This window comes from Haematobia irritans, chromosome 5, assembly GCF_050003625.1.
Source record: "Haematobia irritans isolate KBUSLIRL chromosome 5, ASM5000362v1, whole genome shotgun sequence".
In the NCBI taxonomy this organism is placed as follows: Eukaryota; Metazoa; Arthropoda; class Insecta; order Diptera; family Muscidae; genus Haematobia; species Haematobia irritans.
The window spans coordinates 60,879,446-60,900,752 of record NC_134401.1 but is presented as its reverse complement, the minus strand read 5'-3'; the positions used below and the strand labels follow the sequence as shown (position 1 = coordinate 60,900,752).

The window sequence follows — 21,307 nt, the reverse complement described above, 5'->3', positions numbered from 1 at the left end:
AAGTAGCACGTTTTAACTAATATGTATAATGAAATAATACTATTGAATTAATTATTAAGGGGTCATGTAATTTTTTAATAAACATTGAAATATCACGTATATTACGTACAAAAGAGCAAAACAAAACTGAACAGCGTTTTCTTATACATACTATTACAAGAAAATGAAGTGAATTGATATTATTAGGTTATTGAAAATTGACAGGTACGAATCTGCCCAAGCCTACACACAAAATTTTTTTTTCTGATTCAATCACGAAATTAATTGATCCAATTAATTTTTAATTGAAATGTCTTCAATCACAGAAATAATAGTATCAATTAAAAAATTAATTGAAGGTCAATTAAAAAGTTAATTGATCCAATTAAAAAATTAATTGATACTATTATTTTTGCGATTGATTTTTGTTTCAATTAAAAAATTTGTTGAATCAATTAAATTTTTAATTGAATATTTTTTAAAACTCAATTAAAATTTTAATTGGAAAAATTTTCGTGATGTTTTTTTTGTGTGTAGCTATTTGTTTCGTCAATGGCTAAAGCATTCATTATAGGTCTGGCGTGGGAAGATATTCAATTTGGGTCTTATATTCTAACTTCTTATGGAAAATACATATTCGAATCATCAGCATAATTTTTTCATATAACTACAATGGCTACCTATACAAATTGATCAACAAATTGAAATCTATATTTAGAAGCTTGACTTGCTTCTAGTCAACAACAATTACTGTGGTAACTACTTGAAACTGGTTTTAAGGATGCAACAACAATTCTAACGACAATATTAATAGTGTTTTTCTCCTTTCTATGAGGGCCTCCTTTTCCTTTCTTCTAGGGGCTCTTCAGCCGATGGTAATGGTGTGGCAAAAATGTTCCATGTTCCCTATCCAAAAATAACATTTTACTCTAGGGGCGATCATATTCCTTCTCTGTGCGTAGGCAAGATGACAGATATGTCCAAAGTACGATTTATAATCTTTAAAGAAACTCTTTAGCAACATTAAAAATCAAGCCTTTGCGTCATTGTCTAATGTGCTTGAAGTATAGTCAATTTTTGTTAACGCAAAGAATAACATTCGTCGTTTAAACAACTGATTTTTAATTTAAACATTTTATTTATTTACACGGCTAATAGCAGCCGGGAATTGACAAAATATAATTTTAAGTTATTCAATCAAATATAAGTTTACACTTCAAATGGGCCAGAAAGGACCCTCTGGACCAGAAGGGACCCTATAAGTCAGTAAGGGCCACAGCGATTCAGTAGAAACTAGGGCTGTCATTCGGGATCGATTTTTATAAATCCTGGGATTCGGGATTTCAAAATATTTAATCCCTGGATTTTCGGGATCCCTAAGTTTTTGAAAAATTGTAGTACATTAATAAAATTTTGCTTAATTAAATTTTGTTAGCAAAAAAGTAACAAAAGAACATAAGTGTAAATTAAAAACAATTTCTTTTTACTCAATAAGGTTCAACATATATAAACAGATGTGTCCCCATTGAACCAGATAATGTTTAAAAAAATAAATTAAAGTCATCAGAGACAGTAAGAGGATCATAGAAATAACAATCAGATAAATAGAGCAAGATCAAATTTATAACAATACAGATGGAAATTTAGAAGGCAATAATCCTTGGCTCAGAAACTCTATTGTTAATATTAAGTATAGTTTCCTTGATGGCAATAATTAATTCAGTTAAAGAAATCAATGTATACACCGAATTATAGTTTCTACACAAAACATTAAGTGGAAATAATATATTCTCTATCCCTATAGATTTATAATTATATATTGCTGATGTAGCAATATAAATAAAAACTTTTTTGTCTCATTAAACGAAAACCAAATAAATAAATAAAAATCCTTAAATGAAGTACAAAATTTTTGTTGTACCGTGTTTCTTTGAGATTCTATGTACCAAATTTGATGTGATGTCGTCAGCCATCATGCAAAGTAGCTAACCAAACTCAAAGTTACGAAAATATTGCAAAATACATAAGCGGGCAAAAGAATGAGAGAACGTAAATATTTTAAAAATAAAATTATAATTCCGGTGTGCATTCTGATTAATTTTTGATTAGGCCGTCATAGCAATATAGCATTAAAAACCATGGGCACATGTTTCTCTTTCTAATGTCACTCGTTAAAGGTCAATAATCACACACAAGGGACCAAATGAAAACAACTCAATTAAATATATGTAAATGTCCATTTATATGTATTCATCTAGGCATGTGTATTAGTGTGGTCCTATTTTTAAGATTTATTTATTCAACATAATAGTATACTTAAAATATAAAAATAGTAAAAGACATTTGCTTAGGAGATTCGAAAGTCATTAATGTTTCATGACCTACTCTAATGTAAATATACATTGTGTATATAGTATAGCCATAGACATGTATGTATGTATATTGATATTGACAAACAGACATATTATATAATATACTCCTGAGTATGTGTTGATTTGGGAGAGCAAAACATACGTTTTGTGAAAAGACGTATTTATATATGTTCTCTTTAAAGGCGACAAAAAGCCTTACAAAAATACCAAAACATTCGCTCGTACATAACGGAAACAAAGAAAACGTGGTCAGCGGCCACTCATGTCTTTCGCCACTAGTGGTGTTTGTTCGTTCTTGTTTGTATTTGATAAGCATCATTATTATCTAAACGTTGGCATCAAATGGATCATATATATATTGAATTTACATTTTTGTCATGTTCGTCTTATTGTACCAACGGAGCGTATGAGTGTTATTGAACTTTAATTTAAATTAATGATACGTATAGAAAGGTATTAATTAATATAATTCATACGTTACCTAAATACCATGGATAAATATCAAAATTAACATTATGTAAGTGCCTGTCAGACATCAAGCTCTATTAATGGAAATTATTTTAATTTTGGAAATCAATAATTGAACAATAAATTTGAGTGTAATATCATCGGTGCTGAACTTCTCTCTTAACTATGCGTGCTGTTCGATTCTATACTTAGCTCAATTTCAAATTATTTACTTAAATTTTGTTGATATTATTTTCTTACATTTAATAATAACAAAATTTTGGTAATATTGAGATAATTTCGAAAAACAATTAAATAATTTACTAAATTTATACTTTTAAGGTATACAAATATAAAGAAAATAAGCTAATTTTTATATAATAAACCACTATATGGTAAATGAATAAGAACAATTATATAACAATAGGCTCATTTGTCAAATGGGGGTATTTGGTGGTATTTGACCCCCAAACTGTATTAAATCTATATGATAATATTGGATCAAATCTGCAACATTAAAACCTTTTTATACACGCAGAGAAGAAACATGATTGTCACAATCATATTCGAAGAACAAAATAATATGATAGGAGCTATATTTGCGGCGACCATGTAACATTTTCACTTGCAACCATGTTGGCTCAGTGAACATGGTTCAAAGAAAAATAAAATTGCCCTCATTTAAAATATTATTATACTGATAAAAAGCATTTTGTTTGAATCAAAATACAATGGTCACGATCTAAAGTGTTATGGTATTCGTCAAAAATGTTTTTATTTCAACTAAAAGAACATGGTCACAACAAAATAATTAACGAAACCGTTCGAAAAAAGTACAACTTGATTTTTTTTTATAAAATTTAAAAATTTTCATTATTTTCTTTTTAATAAAAAAATTTAAAACTACCAAAACCGAAATTTTATTATATATATCCTATAAGAAATTTCTCAAATCCAAATGTGTGCTTAAACTTTACTGATTTGGTCTTTTCGGTCTTTTACCAAAAATATTTTATATGAATTTTTATATGGTTTTTTTCTGCCACATTTTTACTAAAAAAATCCGTTTTTTTAACCTTTTTAAGCCGCCAACATCCAAACTACTTACCCGGTTTGAAAATTTTCTGAGAATGAGTTGTAGACGCCTCAATTTAATTTGAGTAGTAGTAGGATCAAATAGGTCAAAGAAGACGAAAGATATGCTCAAAATTGTAAGTGTACCTCCAAAAATTAAAAAAAAGTTCAAAAATTTGTATCTCGAAAACCAATCGACAGAAAATTTTTTTAACTCATTTTCGTGTTTAGTATGTCAAAATCAATGGGAAAAATTATGCTAGAACCAATTCACAAACCGACTGTTGGCTAGTGTTATTAACAACAAATCTAGTCACATGATGTGCAAATCTGCTAAAAAATTCTTCATTACATCTGCTGGTATAGCCATTATTGGTGTTTCCAAAACCGAGTTTGCATTGGCCTACAATTAACCGTGTTTTCTCTTTATATAGCTTTTGTATTTGGGCGTTGATTCCATCTACAATGTTCTTCTCTGAGCCTAATCTACCTTGCGCTCAAACTACACCTATGTTCTCAGCAACAACATCACAAAACAGAATTATATCAACAACAACAAGACATATTGAAATATCGAATAAAACTCACAAAGTAAAAAAATTTTGATAGAATTATCACTTTTTCGTAGAAAAATAGAATTATTCAATAATTTATTAACTTTTAAATAATATAAATTTATTAACCTTTAAATTTAACCTTTCATAAGGGGACATCTCACAAATATGGAAAAAATTTAGGCAAACGCGAGAGTCCACAGCCGGATTACAGTTTTGAAGAAAATAGAATGTTGTGATATGTGACTGTAAACCTGTTTTACAGTCATTCTTCCAGGCGTCAATCATAATAATACAACAATGAAACTTTAATAAGAAAAATCAATGTCTGCATTGTCGTGAGCTCCCTAAATGCTTGTAATACATTTTATTTCAGTAAAATGCATTAATTAAAATGGAAAGTATGTGTGTAAACGAAATATACGTATAAAATGATAGTAAGATTTTTGTCGTTGAATAGAATTATCAAATAATGTCTGTTGTTATTCAATCAACTATGTATTTCCTCAAATTTGAGGCTCATTTTATCCATTATACAAAAAAAAACTATCGTTCTCTGCTTATATCTACAGTGAAACCTCTAAAACTTAGATACTCTGAAAATCGGTCACTTCTAAAAAGTGAACAATTTCCGTGAGACGTTTGACATATTATGTTATATCATATTAAAAATAACCTCTCATGGTGGATAACTCCCCAATTTGGACAAAATTTAGGCGATCGTGAATGTCCATATAGAACACAATTCCATTTTCATTACATCTCAAATTATGCTATAACAGATTTCTGTAAAATAGTATTAAATAGAAATATGGCTCAATACAAGAAGAAACTCTTAAAACATGTAAAATTCTTGGCTCACCACCTTTTTATTTTTGTAGAAAATAATTTTCTACTCTTCATTTTAGTAGTTGTCTAACATATTATTTTCGTTTTTATGCTAATGGAGCACAATTCTAAAATTGTTGTAATTTCGAAATTAATAACAGATCTATTTGCAACAAAAATATTTTTGTAATTCACTCTAAATCCATAGGCAGTCAAGAATCTCAAGATACACTGAGCCATAATTGCTGTTATGTTATCCAAGAAACGCACAAGTGTTCCAAATCGTTTTTTTTTTGGAAATAATTCTGTAACTTTTGAACGGACAAAGATATCAACATAATTTCACCTTTGTGTGAAAGCTGAGTTGTATTCCTCTAAGTTTGCAAATTTGTGGGTCCACGGTCTGACCTGTAGGCATTGAAAGTTGGTCACCTCGAGGGTATGAAATTTGTTTTAGCTGTCAACACCGCAATTTTGAACCGATTTAGATGATTTTTTCTTTGCTGGATAGAACTTATAAAGCTCTACAAAAAGTTTGCCCCACATTGCGGATTTTGGGAATGGTGTTTTTAGCAATATTTCTTAAAACAATTTTCCCTGCAAAAAATCATAACGATATCACAACTAGTTCAAAAGTTATAAAGATTTCAATTCATAAAGGGTGATACGGTCAACATTTGGTCAATATAAACTTGACGTATTTCTTTCAATTTTGCATTTAAAAAACCTGAACACCCCTCATTTTGAAGGTGTGTGTGTAGAATGTTGCTCCTATTTTGATTTTAGAATTCACTCTTCAGTTGTCAAAATGCCGTCCAAGCAAGAAGAGCAACGTATCAAAAATTTGCTTCCGCATCGCGAAAATCCGAGCTACTCACACGCAAAGCTGGCAAAATCGCTAAAAGTTGCCCAATCAACCGTTACAAATGTAACTAAAGTGTTTGGGGAACGTTTGTCGACAGCCAGGAAGTCTGGATCGGGGGGAAATCGAAAACCGGAAGCCGCTGAGACGAAAAAGAGAGTTGCCGGTAGTTTCAAGCGAAACCCTAACCTCTCTCTCCGAGATGCCGCAAATAAGCTGGGTGTATCGTCTACAACCGTGCATCGAGCCAAAAAAACGAGCCGGACTATCGACTTACAAGAAGGTAGTGACTCCAAATCGAGATGATAAACAAAATACGACGGCCAAAGCGCGATCCCGGAGGCTGTACACGACGAAGCTGACGAAGTTTGACTGCGTGGTAATGGACGACGAAACCTACGTCAAAGCCGACTACAAGCAGCTTCCGGGACATGAGTTATATACGGCAAAAGGAAGGGGAAAGGTAGCAGATATTTTTAAGCACATAAAACTGTCAAAGTTCGCAAAGAAATATCTGGTTTGGCAAGCCATCTGTACCTGTGGCTTGAAAAGCAGCATTTTCATAGCTTCCGGGACTGTCAACCAAGAAATTTACCTTAAAGAGTGTTTGAATAAACGTCTGCTGCCTTTCCTGAAGAAACACGGTTGTTCCGTACTGTTTTGGCCGGATTTGGCATCATGCTATTACGGTAAAAAGGCCATGGAGTGGTACGCCGCCAACAACGTGCAGGTGGTTCCCAAGGCTCCGCCCAATTGAGAAATACTGGGCTATTGTCAAGCGGAACCTAAAGAAGACCAAAAAAACTGCTAAGGACGAGCAGCAGTTCAAGGCAAACTGGCTTTCTGCGGCGAAGAAGGTGGATGTACAAAATCTGATGGCAGGTGTCAAGCGTGAGGCCCGGCAATTCGGATTTGGAAAAGCGAAAGCCTAACTGAATATTTTTCCTGAATTTCATACTAATTAAACTTGAAAAAGAAATTTAATTTGATTTTTTAAATAAACGATTTCACCGATTTACACGCGTTTTTCCTTGACCAAATTTTGACCGTATCACCCTTTATTTTATTTACCAAAAAATCGGAATTTTTGAAAAAAATTGTTCTTGCCCCAAAATTTTCAATTTTTTTCAATAACAATAAGAATAAACATAAGAATAAATTATGTTGATATCTTTATACGTTCAAAAGTTGCAAAAAAAACTATTTGGAACCACTGTGCAACGCTCTTATTGATTGATGTTTTGGCAAATGGATACGGGTGCATTAAATCAAAAATATCGCATAATGTGCTCTTTGTCATTTAGCAAATACAAATGTGTAAAGGACTATGAGTAGAAATTACTTTTCTGTAATTGTGTTCCTAAGACAGATCTTCATGAAGATCTGAACTGAACTGAAGGCCTCTAGCACTTAATTTTTCCAATAACAAAGCTGTCTCTTAATACATAGAGAATATAGATAGGATGTGACAATCGAATTTATTGCCAACCTCCTTTTGGCAGTTGCAGCTACAATCACTTGGCAGTTGTATCCCCCGACTTATTCGGTCAACACAACTAATAACATATATGGTGTTGGTTATGTCTGCCGACGACATTGTTGTGGTTATCTCCTTCATTCGGTTGTTTTTCCCAACCTTAATAAATACTAATGGCCGAATTAAAAATCAATCATAACCAATTTCGTCCCAGTTAAATATAATATTTGTTTTATTAAAATATATGTATATTGGTACAAATACCATAAATCTAAATACAAAGTAATAAAATAATAAATTTAAATACAAAGATGAAAATTGCACTAAATCAACTCATGTACCATTTGCCATGAATTGGCGAAATCATCCTATACGGAAAGTTCTGCCAGGCCTAATCTTAATGGTGAAAATCCGTTACTAGGAAATTACAAATAATTACGAACCACCCTATTTGTGGACTAAAATTCACAATTCGGCAAATGTCTGGGATAGGTCTAGCCCATTTGCTAGGAAAATCGACACTGCTTAGTCGGAGAAATTGTAAAAATGTGTCAAATATACCTACACATCTAATTCATGTATCGTCCTATAAATCATAAATGTTTTCGGGAACCTCCACGATTATGTTTCATACATGCTAGAAATTCGGATTGTTGAGTTATTTTGAGTCCTCTATTATTTTATTTGCAATACAAACCATTGTTTTGAATTTTTTGTCCACAGAAAACATTTCTTATATCATTCATGCTGTATTGTGATCCCATTCATGGCGAAGAGCTGGTAAAATTGTATATTTTTGTTACATATTGTTGCCTCTATTTAAAATTTCGAAATAAAATACTTTATTCTTCTTCAAATAATTAACACAAATGACATGTGAAAATGTTTTAAATGACATTCGGTTGTGAATAAGAGGGGTTTTAGACGATGCAATTGGTTGCGTGCAATTTTTTGTATTCTCTTTTAAAGTTGCTTCTTAAAAACTTCAGCATTTATACGTTGAAATTTTTCATGCAATCGCTTGAAATTTCAAGTTTCAGAAATGTCAAAAAATTGCAAGAGGAACGGAAAACATGAAATTTTTTCTACCCCCTTTGCTTCTCTACCCCGTTTGCCTCCAAACAAGAATTGCGTGCAATTATTGCATGCAATTATTGCATCGTCTAAAACCCTTCTAATATATGAGAATGGTGGTTACTATGAGGGGTTTTAGACGATGCAATTGGTTGCGTGCAATTTTTTGTATTCTCTTTTAAAGTTGCTTCTTAAAAACTTCAGCATTTATACGTTGAAATTTTTCATGCAATCGCTTGAAATTTCAAGTTTCAGAAATGTCAAAAAATTGCAAGAGGAACGGAAAACATGAAATTTTTTCTACCCCCTTTGCTTCTCTACCCCGTTTGCCTACAAACAAGAATTGCGTGCAATTATTGCATGCAATTATTGCATCGTCTAAAACCCTTCTATGTTAAATGATAGTTAAAAAAATTATTTACGGATGGTCGTATCAACCAATACGAATCAAAATTATTCCAAGGAGGTAAATTTGGTTGCTATAACCGTTTATGTTGGGGCACGACAGAAAATCTGTTGAAAATCTTACCAAATGGTTACAGGTTTGAATACATACATATATGTTAATACAGAAAATTGGTATAAACAACTAATATTTATTTCTAAATAAAGAATGTTCATAAGAACAACCGAATTCCAACCAATCTCTTCTCTGTGTGCACTAAATTCTCTTTGCAGATGATAATAACAGTCCTGTCCAGAAAATGAAGCCGCCGATGATGACGCGGACCAGTATTTGCCAGTCGAAGCCGCTGCCGAATACGTCGATTCATCTCGACTCAAATTTAGCCGCCAATTAATCAAAAATACTGATTTAAATAAAAAAAAGCATTACTAATTGTTGTATTTTTGCCGAAATTTTGCTATAATAATTTTGAAAAAATTTAACTCAGAAATTTTGAATGAAATGTAAATTTCATAATAAGATTGGTTGTATAACTAATCTCGCTACCATTCGGATAACTTCAATTTGATTTTGTATTGGATAATTGTCCCCGCCGAATAGACAAATTTATATCGGCTTAATTCCCTGGTCCTGCCAACTCAAGAAGTAATATATTCCGTTCGAAGGGGAAAATAGTGTTGAAGCAAAAACTTCATACATTTTCGCGATCAATCCTGTTGCAAGAAAATCAACCATCACAGATTGTTATACTAAGACGTGGTGAAATCAGTACCGAAGTCGGGCGCTCCAAAGAAGTTGTTACCACCGAAACAAAAAGTCAAAAAATAATTTTGAACAAGCATAAGAACATGTGTATACCCTCAAAAAAAACATACGGACGGCAACGGAGTAAAACGGAAATGTTCACGAAAAATCAAAGCAGAATGTTCAGGGTTTCGTCCGCGATTTCACGATTTCATGAGCGGCTTTCATTTCTCTTTGGCCATGACATGTCTTAAAATATTCGTTAGAGTTCTTATGGCAAGTCCGACGGTTGTGCAATGTGCTAAGGCAACTGTTAACGCGTATTCATCAGAAAATCCAGGTTCCCGTCACGGTAGTGATTTTTATACCCTGCGCCACACTGTGGAACAGGGTATTATAAGTTAGTGCATATGTTTGCAACGCCCATAAGGAGACGAGATAGACACATGGTGTCTTTGGCAAAAATGCTCAGGGTGGGCTCCTGAGTCGATACAGCCATGTCTGTCTGTCCGTGAACACATTTTTGTAATCAAAGTCTAGGTCGCAGTTTTAGTCCAATCGACTTCAACTTTGGCACAAGTATGTGTTTTGATTTTGGAAGAAATCGGTTCAGATTTAGATATAGCTCCCATATATATATTTCGCCCGATTTATATGGCCCCAGAAGCCAGAGTTTTATCCTAATTTGCTTAAATTTTTGCACAAGAAGAACAATTAGTACTATAGTCAAGTGTGCCAAATTTTATTGAAATCGGTTTAGATTTAAATATAGCACCCATATATATCGTTCGCCCGATTTACACTCATATGACCACAGTGGCCAATCTTTTACTCCGATTTAATTGAAATTTTGCACAGGGAGTAGTGTGTTGATTTACTTTCATGAATGGATCGTTTTGAAACGTACACGCCGTTCATGATTTTTCTATGGTTGTAATAAATTCTTTAAATTTTAAGCCAATATTTTGTTGATTTTTCATTTTTAAAAATTGACAAAATGGAATGGAAACATTTTAATAAGGCAAATATCGTTATATGCCGAATAGGCATAAGTCCTAATTTAACTCAGACATTAATATTTTTAACATAAACACGTTATAGTAAATAAATCAAAAATGCATATTATAATTACAAAGATAAATAGATATGAATACTAAAAAAAGCATTTATAATTCGTGAAAAAAATAGAAAAAAGCACATGATTGGGAAGGAAGAATGTGCCATTTATTTTGAGTATAACGCAAATCATTATTGAACACAAAGCACAAATACTGACGACATTAAAAAGATATTATGTAAAATTTCCTTCAATACAGATTGCAGTTTTTGTCATTTACCAACAAAGTATGTCTTGTAGGTCGTCTTCTGTATTTCTAAATGCATTTTTTTGCAAAGTTTTTTTCTTGCAAAAAAGAAAAAATATAGGCGATATAACATAAAGACATTATCAAACAATCACCAAATCAATTTTTGTGTAACTACACTGAAAGAAAGACAAAGAGTTTTTCCGATGACCGAAGTTTTAGACAAATGAAGTTTTTTTTTGCCGCTATTTTATTTTAAACAAGTAAAAAAACAGCGAAAATCGTCGCATCGTGAAGTGGTTACGGTTTCCTAAGTTAAATTTAGAATGTATGTAGTCTTACATTTCTGTCAAAGCGTCCAAGAAAATCGAATGAAAATGGTTATTGATCGAAATGTGTAATTTTTATCAGTTAATATTGGGACTATATCAAAATGAAAAACAAAATATTAATGATATTTTGTGTACTTTATGTGCCCAAAATAAATCGCGGACATATCAAGGCAAGTCGGGAGATTGGTCTATTAAGGAGTTATACCGAAAATTTGTAGGAACTAGCCAAATATAGCATAGATCATTTTGGATATAAAATACTTCTACATTTTAAATTTTAAGCAAATAGCATAAAATATGCGGCTACCATGCCCTCAAGAATTCAAATCAGGAGTTGGTGCTATATCAAAACATGGACCGATATATACTAAATTTAGAACAGCTATTTACGAACCTAAAGTTCTTCTAGATTTCAAATTTCAAGTAAATCGAATGAAAACTGCGGCTTCCATGCCCTCAAGAAGATCAGACAGACGGACATCGTTATATCGTCTTATAATTTCTCCTCGATCAATATCGGACATCGATGTGTTACAAACGGAATGGAAAACATCTATTCTATTATATTATGTAAAGATTTACGTACAAGTCAAATTATATGAGCTACTTCTTCATATGTAGTGCACGGACGAAAAAGATTTTTTTTCATATATTTGGGTGTAAAAATTATATGTTTGGAACTCAAAATTTTTAACACAATATTCTTAAGTGCAAGCATGTAATGTTCATAAACTAGCATAACATGTTTGGGACATATATGTTAATATGTCAGAACATATTATATTTGGGACATAAAATGTTTGTAAATATAATATGCTTAGATGCAAACATATATTAATTTAGAAATAGCCTATAAACATATATGTGTTTAGAAAGAGAGACCTAGAGAGTATGCTGCAAGTAAAATAATGGAAGTAACCAATTGGCTCCAAGAAAATTTCATTAAAAGAAAAGAAAATTTCATTAAAATTTTTTTCTACCAGTGTACGCCCTAAGGTGAAACATAATATGTTTGAACAATACAAACAATATTTTATTTGGACCAATCCTGAAAATATATATGCTTGAACCAACATATGTTTGGGGTATATGTTACAGGGTTTTTTAGGGCGTGCCAACAGAGAATTTGTAAAAACCTCTACGGTGTACTATCCGAGTTTTGTGAATAATTTTATCATTGAGTTCTAATTTGAGTGTTTAATGTTATTTATTTAAAAAATAAATTTAACAAAATAGTAGAAATTAATTAAAATGTAATTATATATAATTATAACATAAAAATCAATATTGTTTGCCATTTATTCATACAGTTCTAATTAAATTGGTATATTCAAATTTTCTATACATTTTTGTTCGATTTAACGTAACGTAAATGAAGTGAATTCATTTAATATTGATATTTGTATATAAATATTTATATAAAAACATTTGAAATAAGCACATTCATTTTTTTAAAATATTGAATGCAAACAAATGAATTTCGTATTCAAAGCTCAGCAATACAAAAACCTCGAGAATGTATAACATTTATTTAAGCATATCCTGTACAACAAGATTAAAGTCTTATGATTAAAGTACAGGAATTTAAATAAAAAAAAACGATATCCGTCATAAATTTAAAAAAAGCGAAAATGAAACATGATGCTAAAAATTAATATTAAACATACTTACTTCTTTAAATATTCGATCGAAAAAACCAGACAAAATTAACCGTTATTACGAGCAAAAAGAAGTAACTCTTTCCTACCAAATGAAGTTTTAGACAAATACATAAAAGTTTTTCAGAGGTGATTTATTTTCTCTCGATACACGCACAGAAAAAAATATTTTGACATGTTTAACACAGTCATCTAATTTATTTGGACATGTCTATGTAAAAACGCAAATTTCAAAAATTGGTGTCCTAAATTTAAAGAAAGAAATGTTTAAAGCAAAGACTACCGACTTTCTATTAATTAAAATGTATTTATTTTTAAAGAAATTGTCCATAAAATAGTATAAATTGCGAGTACTAAAATTTAGGTCGTATAATATTTGAGTCAATATTTTTTTTGCAGTGTAGGATTGTTAATGACATCCGGGCGAAACTTCATGTCGGTATCATTTTCAGTAATATATTTACACTTGCGTTAATCAAACGACCAGAGTGCAGTCTGATTTAATGCGCGAGTCAATGATTTAGCTTCGTGTGACTTCAGGATACTCTCAAATGGCTATACTGTAAAAAGTATTGATGGGGCGATTACAAACAAATTCACTTACTCTTCACTCACAATTGTTCACACAAAAACAAATTTTACTAGACATAACAGAAAAATCTGCAAAGGCAGGAAAAAGTTTGCCGAAAAAGCGAAGGCAGTCACTGTTTGTTGGAATAGCAAACATTGTCAGCTTTTTCTCAACTCGTTTAGATTAAAACATCTTTTACTTTGAAACAAACAAAAAAGGTAAGAGAAGAGCTATCGTAACACTTCCTCAAATTAAGCATGCTAGTAAACAACAGCTTGCTGCTCGCGTTTAGGGACTTTCAAGAACATTAGATGGTTGGAATAAATCAAAAGTGATTTTCTTGCTCTTGAAAAATCTTTGGGTAAAGCTGAGTACTATGTTCAGTTTTCAAGCTGAAAACCAGCTTGTTTTCACGGTTACTTTTTTAAATTAATTGAATTATAAATATAAAATAGTTCACAATCAATTCCTTAGATGTTTTCCATTCATTATTTCACAAGACGTTATAAAAATATAATCGTCTTCATACAGATTTTTTTTTCTTAAATTTAGTGTTTTGGTCAGCGTTGCCAGAATTGTTTCACCAAAAACCGCTAGATTTGCCCCAAAAAATAGCGTAAAAAAGCAAAAAAATAGCTAAAAAAAACTATTTTTTTGTATCAAAAGTCACATTTTTGATTGAAATGTAACAAACTTAAAAGCTTTATTTCACTTAAAATGCATTTTAATTTAATTGTATTCATTTTAATTCTTCTTCTGTGATACTGTAACAATATCAAAGTCATATTAGATCTGTTTGCGTACTCGATACATTTTGATTACTATCACAAATTTTTGAAGTCCTTCGTTTACACCAAAAAGAACATTTTTCCTCGTAAAAACTTGCAATTATCAGCTGGTTAATCATCAACAAATCCAATGTGCGATATATTGCAAAATGTCACATAGAAGTACAAGTACACCCAAGACAGTAAAACCTCTTCTTACTGTCTTGAAACCTATTGTTCAATTTCCAAAAAAAAAGCATGCCCGGTTCCAAAGATTTTGTACACTAATGATTTTGGTATTGATTCCGAATTCAGCTTTCCAAATTCAGACTCGACTTCAAGTAGAAATTATTCTTGTATCGAATAAAATAAAGTGTTGAAAAACATTTCTATTTTTGAACGTTTTTTAAAGACTATTTCATTAATTTTAAGAAATTTTCAGAATTGATCCTAGTCTAACAAAATTTTCTTTCATGTAAAGTTGAATCACGTAACTATAAGGACAAAACGACTTTTGGACAAGGAAAACAGTTTATATAAGAGAAATTCACAAATGTCATTACACGCACAGAAAAAACATGTTTGGACATGGGTGCCGCATCCATTTAATGCTTATCTAGAGTAGGTAATTGTCGCGAAAACCATGTATTTTGTCTTTGTAAAAATAATTTTCGAGCTAAGAAAAATATATGTTGGCAATAAGCATTTAAATGGTTCTCAAATGCCGCAAACATGTTCTATTATTTAAATGATAGAATTTGAGACCATTACATGCTCGAGAAAATTATGTTCCTGATAATTCAATTTGTTTACTTTTTTGCAGAGAAAAAAGTATTTTGTATAGGTTGAGTATAGACATGTCTAGAACCATTACATGGCCATAAAGACCATGTACATTGTTGTCGTGACCATTTACTTTTTTAATTTTTTTTTGCAGCGAAAAGAATTTTATAAAAACATTGAGCAGATACAAAAGATTTTAATTTTTCGCGTCAGTCGTGTGTTGATTGTTTCTTGGAATGGACGGAGAATACGGAATTACTGTGTTTTGTGTTAATTTATTTATTCAGAAGTGGCACGTTATTTTATGTGACCACAAAAAAGGAAAGTGTAATTGAAAAAAATGTACCTGTTTTTTGTTCTGCATTTTGATATATGGTATAATTTATTTTTATTTGCATTTATTTATTTTATTTGTCTGCGTTGGTGCATTTGTTGGGCACGAACTAAATATGGAATGATTACTTATTGTTGAAATTGAACCAAAATAGAGTGTGTACAAATATATGATGTTTGCTTGCACGACATTATAAATACAAATAAACAATGATTTCATGTATAAATAAATAAACACCAATAAATAAAGTTAATTTTGTGTTTTTTTTCTTCTCAAGTGGCGTCCTTTTTTCGACGGCGATAAACGTTTTTTCATAAGATCAAAACATTTTAGGTGGTGACCATGTTCTTTTAACTGGAAGAAAACCATTTTTGACGAATACCATAACATTTTAGATCGTGGCCATTGTCTTTTGATTCAAACAAAATTATTTTTATCAATATAATAACATTTTAGATGAGGACAATTTTATTTTTCTTAGAACCATGTTCACTGAGCCAACATGGTTGCAGGTGAAAATGTTAAATGGTCGCCGCAAAAATAGCTCCTATCATATTATTTTGCTCTTCGAATATGATTGTGACAATCATGTTTCTTCTCTGCGTGTATAAGCATACAATTTGCGTTCATATTTAAGGACATGAAATCTTTGGCCTAACGACAATATTTTTTTCAGTGTACAAAGTAATTCACATCTACTATTTTAACTTAGTAATAACATACTATCTTTAGAATATTATAATAACATAAAAAGGACACCATAAAGGAGTCAAATGCTAATTTTCCTAATAATTTACTACACTTTATCTAAAGAATTTTTATGTATTTATAGTTTACGTTAGCTTTTATGAATATGAGAAAAAAAAACTTTACAACAAGATGTATTTGGTGCAAACATGCCCCGCATACACGCAAAGAAAAAAAAGACGTTTGGAAAACGTGTACCGAAAACGTTTTTCTTTTGTTAGAGTTTTTTGAATGGCTTCGAAAATTTTAAACTTTTATCACCAAAAAATTCGTTTGTCACAAAGTTTTTATTTTTTCAACAAAAAAAGTTATTTTTGAAACACCAACACAGTCCACTTCATTCTTTTCTGACTTTAGGTCTTTAATAAGACACATTTTACAGTTCAAAATTTAATATACTACAATGTAATGTTTTTTTTTGAGTTAAGGTTTATGAAATTGTTTTTACATCCTGGAAAAGAATAAACGTTTATCGCAAAAAGTATATACTTTTCTTCCAAATACACTTCCTTACAGCGAAAAGCAAATGAGAAACGAACTTTGTTTGTCTAAAATTTCGTTTGGGAGGAAAGAATTATTTTTTTGCGTGTAGAACGATTTCCCTGATTCTGGGCCAAGGTTTAAATTGTGACTTTTTTGGACGAAAAATGATATAAGTTTAATCTACAATTTTTATTGGTGTATTCACTGAAATATTTAAATATATGCAAAAAATACAATGCTCGCGGCTATAGAATTATCATTCAAATCGGTTGTGGGGATTATTAAGGTTGGATGCTACAACCGAAACATGAAGGTGCCAATAACCAATTTTATTGGCTGACATAGCCAACTCCATATACATTATAAGTTGTAACTCCCATCATTCGATTGAGTCTACCGAATTAGTCGGGTGACACAACTGCCAACAGATAGTTGCAGCAACTGCCAAAATGAGGTTGGAAATAAATTCGGTTATCACAACCAATCTGTATTCTTTGTGTATTTACGGAGATAGATGAAGATATTCGATTTTCGCAGAAACGAACTTAGTACTAAGCATAATGACGGGAATTATTATTAATGTTTCAATTGAGCTTTGAAATTTGTGGAAAACCTTATTCTGGAAGGAAGCAACACACAGAGAACATATTGGTTGAAAATTGATTGTTGTAATAAAAATTCGGCATCTACAATGAAATCAAAGTTGTGTCAATCAATTTACATTATTTACAACCTTAATTCGTTCCTACTACCATTTGACGATTATTATTATAGAGTTTTGTTTGTAATACAAGTCAAATAGTTGTCTGAACTAAATGTCTCTCTTTTTAAAAAATTTGATTGAATTCGATACGCGCAACCAACCTTAAAAAAATTTCATAACTGTCATTTAGTATTCAGAACTTACAATTGATATTCACAACCGAATTCCTTTGGAAATATTTCTCAAATGTCATTAATATTATTAAAAATTATTCAATGTTGAAGGAAAACGTGTCTTTTCAATTTAAAACAATAAAAATTACTGAAATCAGAGTATTTTCAGCTTCAGTTTATTTGAAGTTTTGGTGGATTGCCTATCAAATATTTCATGAACAACTCGTGCAGTGTGGAACTGTTCTAAGTACACCATATTCGATACGAGACAGTTCCTATCTTCAATTGTTTGGGATCGAGTTTTAGATGTGGAACAATTTTATAGAGTTAAAAGGTAAAAGTTTGAACCATGTTACAAATTTAAAGCGGCTCTAATGGGAAAATTCATCTCCACGTCTGTCTTTATCTACGGAACACATAAGGAAGTGATGGTGGCGAGTATGTTCTTATTTATTTTTTAAAACTCCACACTAATTTTCGGATTTGCGTTTTTAGACTGGCTATGTCATCCCATTTATCATGTGCTCAGTTCGGACGCCACTTATAAATACTTGTATACTAAGAGTTCCAAAGATTTAACTACCATTGCCTGTCAATTCTGCAATCAATGCTGGAGGGTGTACTTTCAAAGGTGTATATTTTTTAATTGTTAATGTATTGTAATTTTATGTACTTTTCTGTTATTCAAAAAAATATGAATAAAATACAATATTCTGAAGGAAAAAATCATTTTCAATTCGGTTAAGGTGGGTGATATAACCATATAAAGAAAGGAGCAACGACCAATTCTATCGTCTAATACAACCAACTCTATATATAGTATTAGTTGGATTTTCCATAATTCGATTGAGTCGACCGAATTTGTCGGGTGTCACAACTGCTAACAGAAGGTTGCTGCAACTGCCAAAAGGAGGTTGGCAATAAATTCGGTTATCACAACCAATCTGTATTCTCTGTGAAGGCTTAGATAAAAACGCCATTTTATCCATATTTCAATAGAAACATGTTGAAAATAAAAAAGCTAAAAATAGCTAAAAGCCAGAAAAAAACTAAAAGCTAAATGCATTTTTTCCGCTAAACGACTTCAAAAAAGCCAAATCTAGCGGGAAAACAGCGAAATTGGCAACGCTGGTTTTGGTGAAAAATACGAACATATTGTCCGTAACATTTTAAATCTTAACAATTTTACGAATTGATGTTGACTGGACAAATATAACAGTAAATGCCGTCCGCTGTTTTTTTGCAGACTTTTCTATGAGTGTATTTAATAGCAAAATTACTAAAATGTCTAAACCCAGATGTATTACCATTACTGAAAGGAGGGTAATCATATCTGAGAATTTGTTAAGTGTTCGTCAAAGACTGTGATCATGACTCTGACAATGAAAAGATCGGTTTTAGAGGTAAATAATTAATATATACCTATGTTAGTCTGGTTCATACCTAGAAATAGCGTTTGCCCTGCAACAAAAAAAGAAAAACAACACGTGTTTGCACCTTTTGTCATCCCACTTGATTTTGTTAATGATAAGTGTGAAAGTCTGCTATTTAGAGATTAGACGTTCCAAAGTGTATATTCCTCATTAAAATATCAGACAATATGAGAGATAATTGTTATTTGTGTACATAATGCCAATAATACATTAATATGGTTCGTGGTTCAGACAAAAACTTCGACTCTTCTTATCAGGAACATGGAGCAATCAAGCATATATACATACATGAGTACATAATCTACCTTTGACATTTATCATAAATTTAATCGGACTAAAGTAATTATGATTAGACTAAACTCAATTAACTTAATAAGAATTTGGAAGAGTTTTGTAATTTAGGAAAGATAGACAAATATCACCTATCGGGGGCCGGGGAATATCTCAGGATTGTTTGAATGAATTCGTTTTTTACAATAAATTATACCGTTTTTTATTATATCTCTCATAGCAAATTGGATATTTCATCAGAACTCTATTACACACAAGTTTCTATGTGGGTCCAAAATTGACCCTGGATTAACCCTCAGAAAAAGTCAACGAAAATTCTATAGCCAATTTAAAATAATTTTAGTTAAATTTTGCCAAGTGAGAAAATTATAATTATTTTTTTAGTAATCCCCACATAAATGTACGCCAATTTTCCCGCCGTTATACCTATACCGTTATATTGATTCTTTGATTCGTTATACCTATACCGTTATTAATTTTGGGTAATCCCCACATAAACGTATGCCAATTTTTCCGCCGTTATACCTATACCGTTATTTTGATTCGAGTAATTTTGAGTAATCCCCAATTTTTCCGCTGTTATACCTATACCGTTATTTTGATTCGAATTTTCCGCTGTTATACCTATACCGTTATTTTGAGCTTACGAAAATTTCTATAACCGATTTAACCTTATTTTAAGTCATGTAAATATGTTGATTTTGTGTTAAATATGGCCAAGTGTGGCACAATTTTAATTAATTATTTTTTACTTTAATGCCATAAACTAAAAATGAATAAAGCTGTATACATTTTTACTACATTCGAAATAGTATAATATAGTTAATATTTTTCTAAAATGGTGGAATTTTGCTTAAATTGTGTCTGCCTTGAATTTTGTATATCGCTAACGACATTTTAAAAATGTTTAATTGTAATTTTTTCCTTCAAAATATTTTAAAAAAATTTCTTAAAATTTGAGGAACGAAATTTTAGACAAACGAAGTTTTGTTTTGTCGCTAAAAAAGATGTAGGTAATCGCTAAGCCCAAAATGAAACTGCCGGACAACGTAACGACTAAATAAGAAGATTTAAATAAAAAAACTGTCACTTTTTAGAAAAAAGGGTATCCTCATGTGGGGACTATTAAGTATGAAATTCTCCAAAAATTTTCATTACCTGGTGGGACAATTTTAAACTTTTTATTACAATAAACTTAACAATTATATCTACAATCGGGATATTTTATGCGAAGAATTATAGATTTTAGATCGCATGGTACACGTAAAACTATTGAAAGTATTTTACGAAAGCTATCCGAATATTAACAAGAATATAACGCACTGAATATGACACTTGGTTAACAAATGCGACCAAGTGTCTTTGTTTATAAATCAGATGCAGTATAAAACTGTCATACGTGTATATTAACGGGTAGCTTACACTTGTTTGACTTTAAACAGGTGTCCTCCCATGCACTGAAAAAAATATTTACCTGATATTAAAGATTACGCAACCTAAATTTTAGGATGTGCAATTTACAAAATATTAAGATCAAATTTCTTTAAAATAATGCAAATTTAATTAAAATAAAGTTTATAATCTTTGCTTCAAAAATTTTTTTCATTAAATTTAGTACGTAAATTTTGGAAATTTGCGTCCCTCCGTTAAAGTTTTTTTTTTTTGAATTAAGAAATCGCTGTTACTTTGAAGTAAGGAGAATTAAAATTCGATAAATGAGTTCTGCATACTAATTTTATTGATCCTAGATTTAAAGCCAGATAGGTCGCTAAAAAAATGTCTTTATTTTAAAGAAGCCGCATCTTTGGCTCGGAATCAATACCAAAATCCTTAAGGGAAGGTCAAAATCTTTGGATCCAAGTAAACTTTTTTTGAGTGTGGTGGCAGAGGGCGGTAAATGGTTAAAGAAAA

General features: G+C 31.1%; 1 protein-coding gene and 2 long non-coding RNA genes across 4 annotated transcripts in view; 1 reads left to right on the top strand and 2 right to left on the bottom strand.

The window, feature by feature from the left end:
• The window catches only part of PCB (Pyruvate carboxylase), a 55,236-nt gene that overhangs the window by 32,467 nt on the left and 1,462 nt on the right, over window positions 1–21,307 (bottom strand). The window lies entirely within an intron of this gene.
• Window positions 7,797–8,803, bottom strand: LOC142239464 (uncharacterized). Its single transcript, XR_012723045.1, has 2 exons — window positions 8,291–8,803; window positions 7,797–8,230 (listed from the first exon to the last, which is right to left on the bottom strand). It is a non-coding gene; the product is annotated as an uncharacterized LOC142239464 (long non-coding RNA).
• LOC142239382 (uncharacterized) lies at window positions 17,712–18,398 on the top strand. Its single transcript, XR_012723013.1, has 2 exons — window positions 17,712–18,110; window positions 18,168–18,398. It is a non-coding gene; the product is annotated as an uncharacterized LOC142239382 (long non-coding RNA).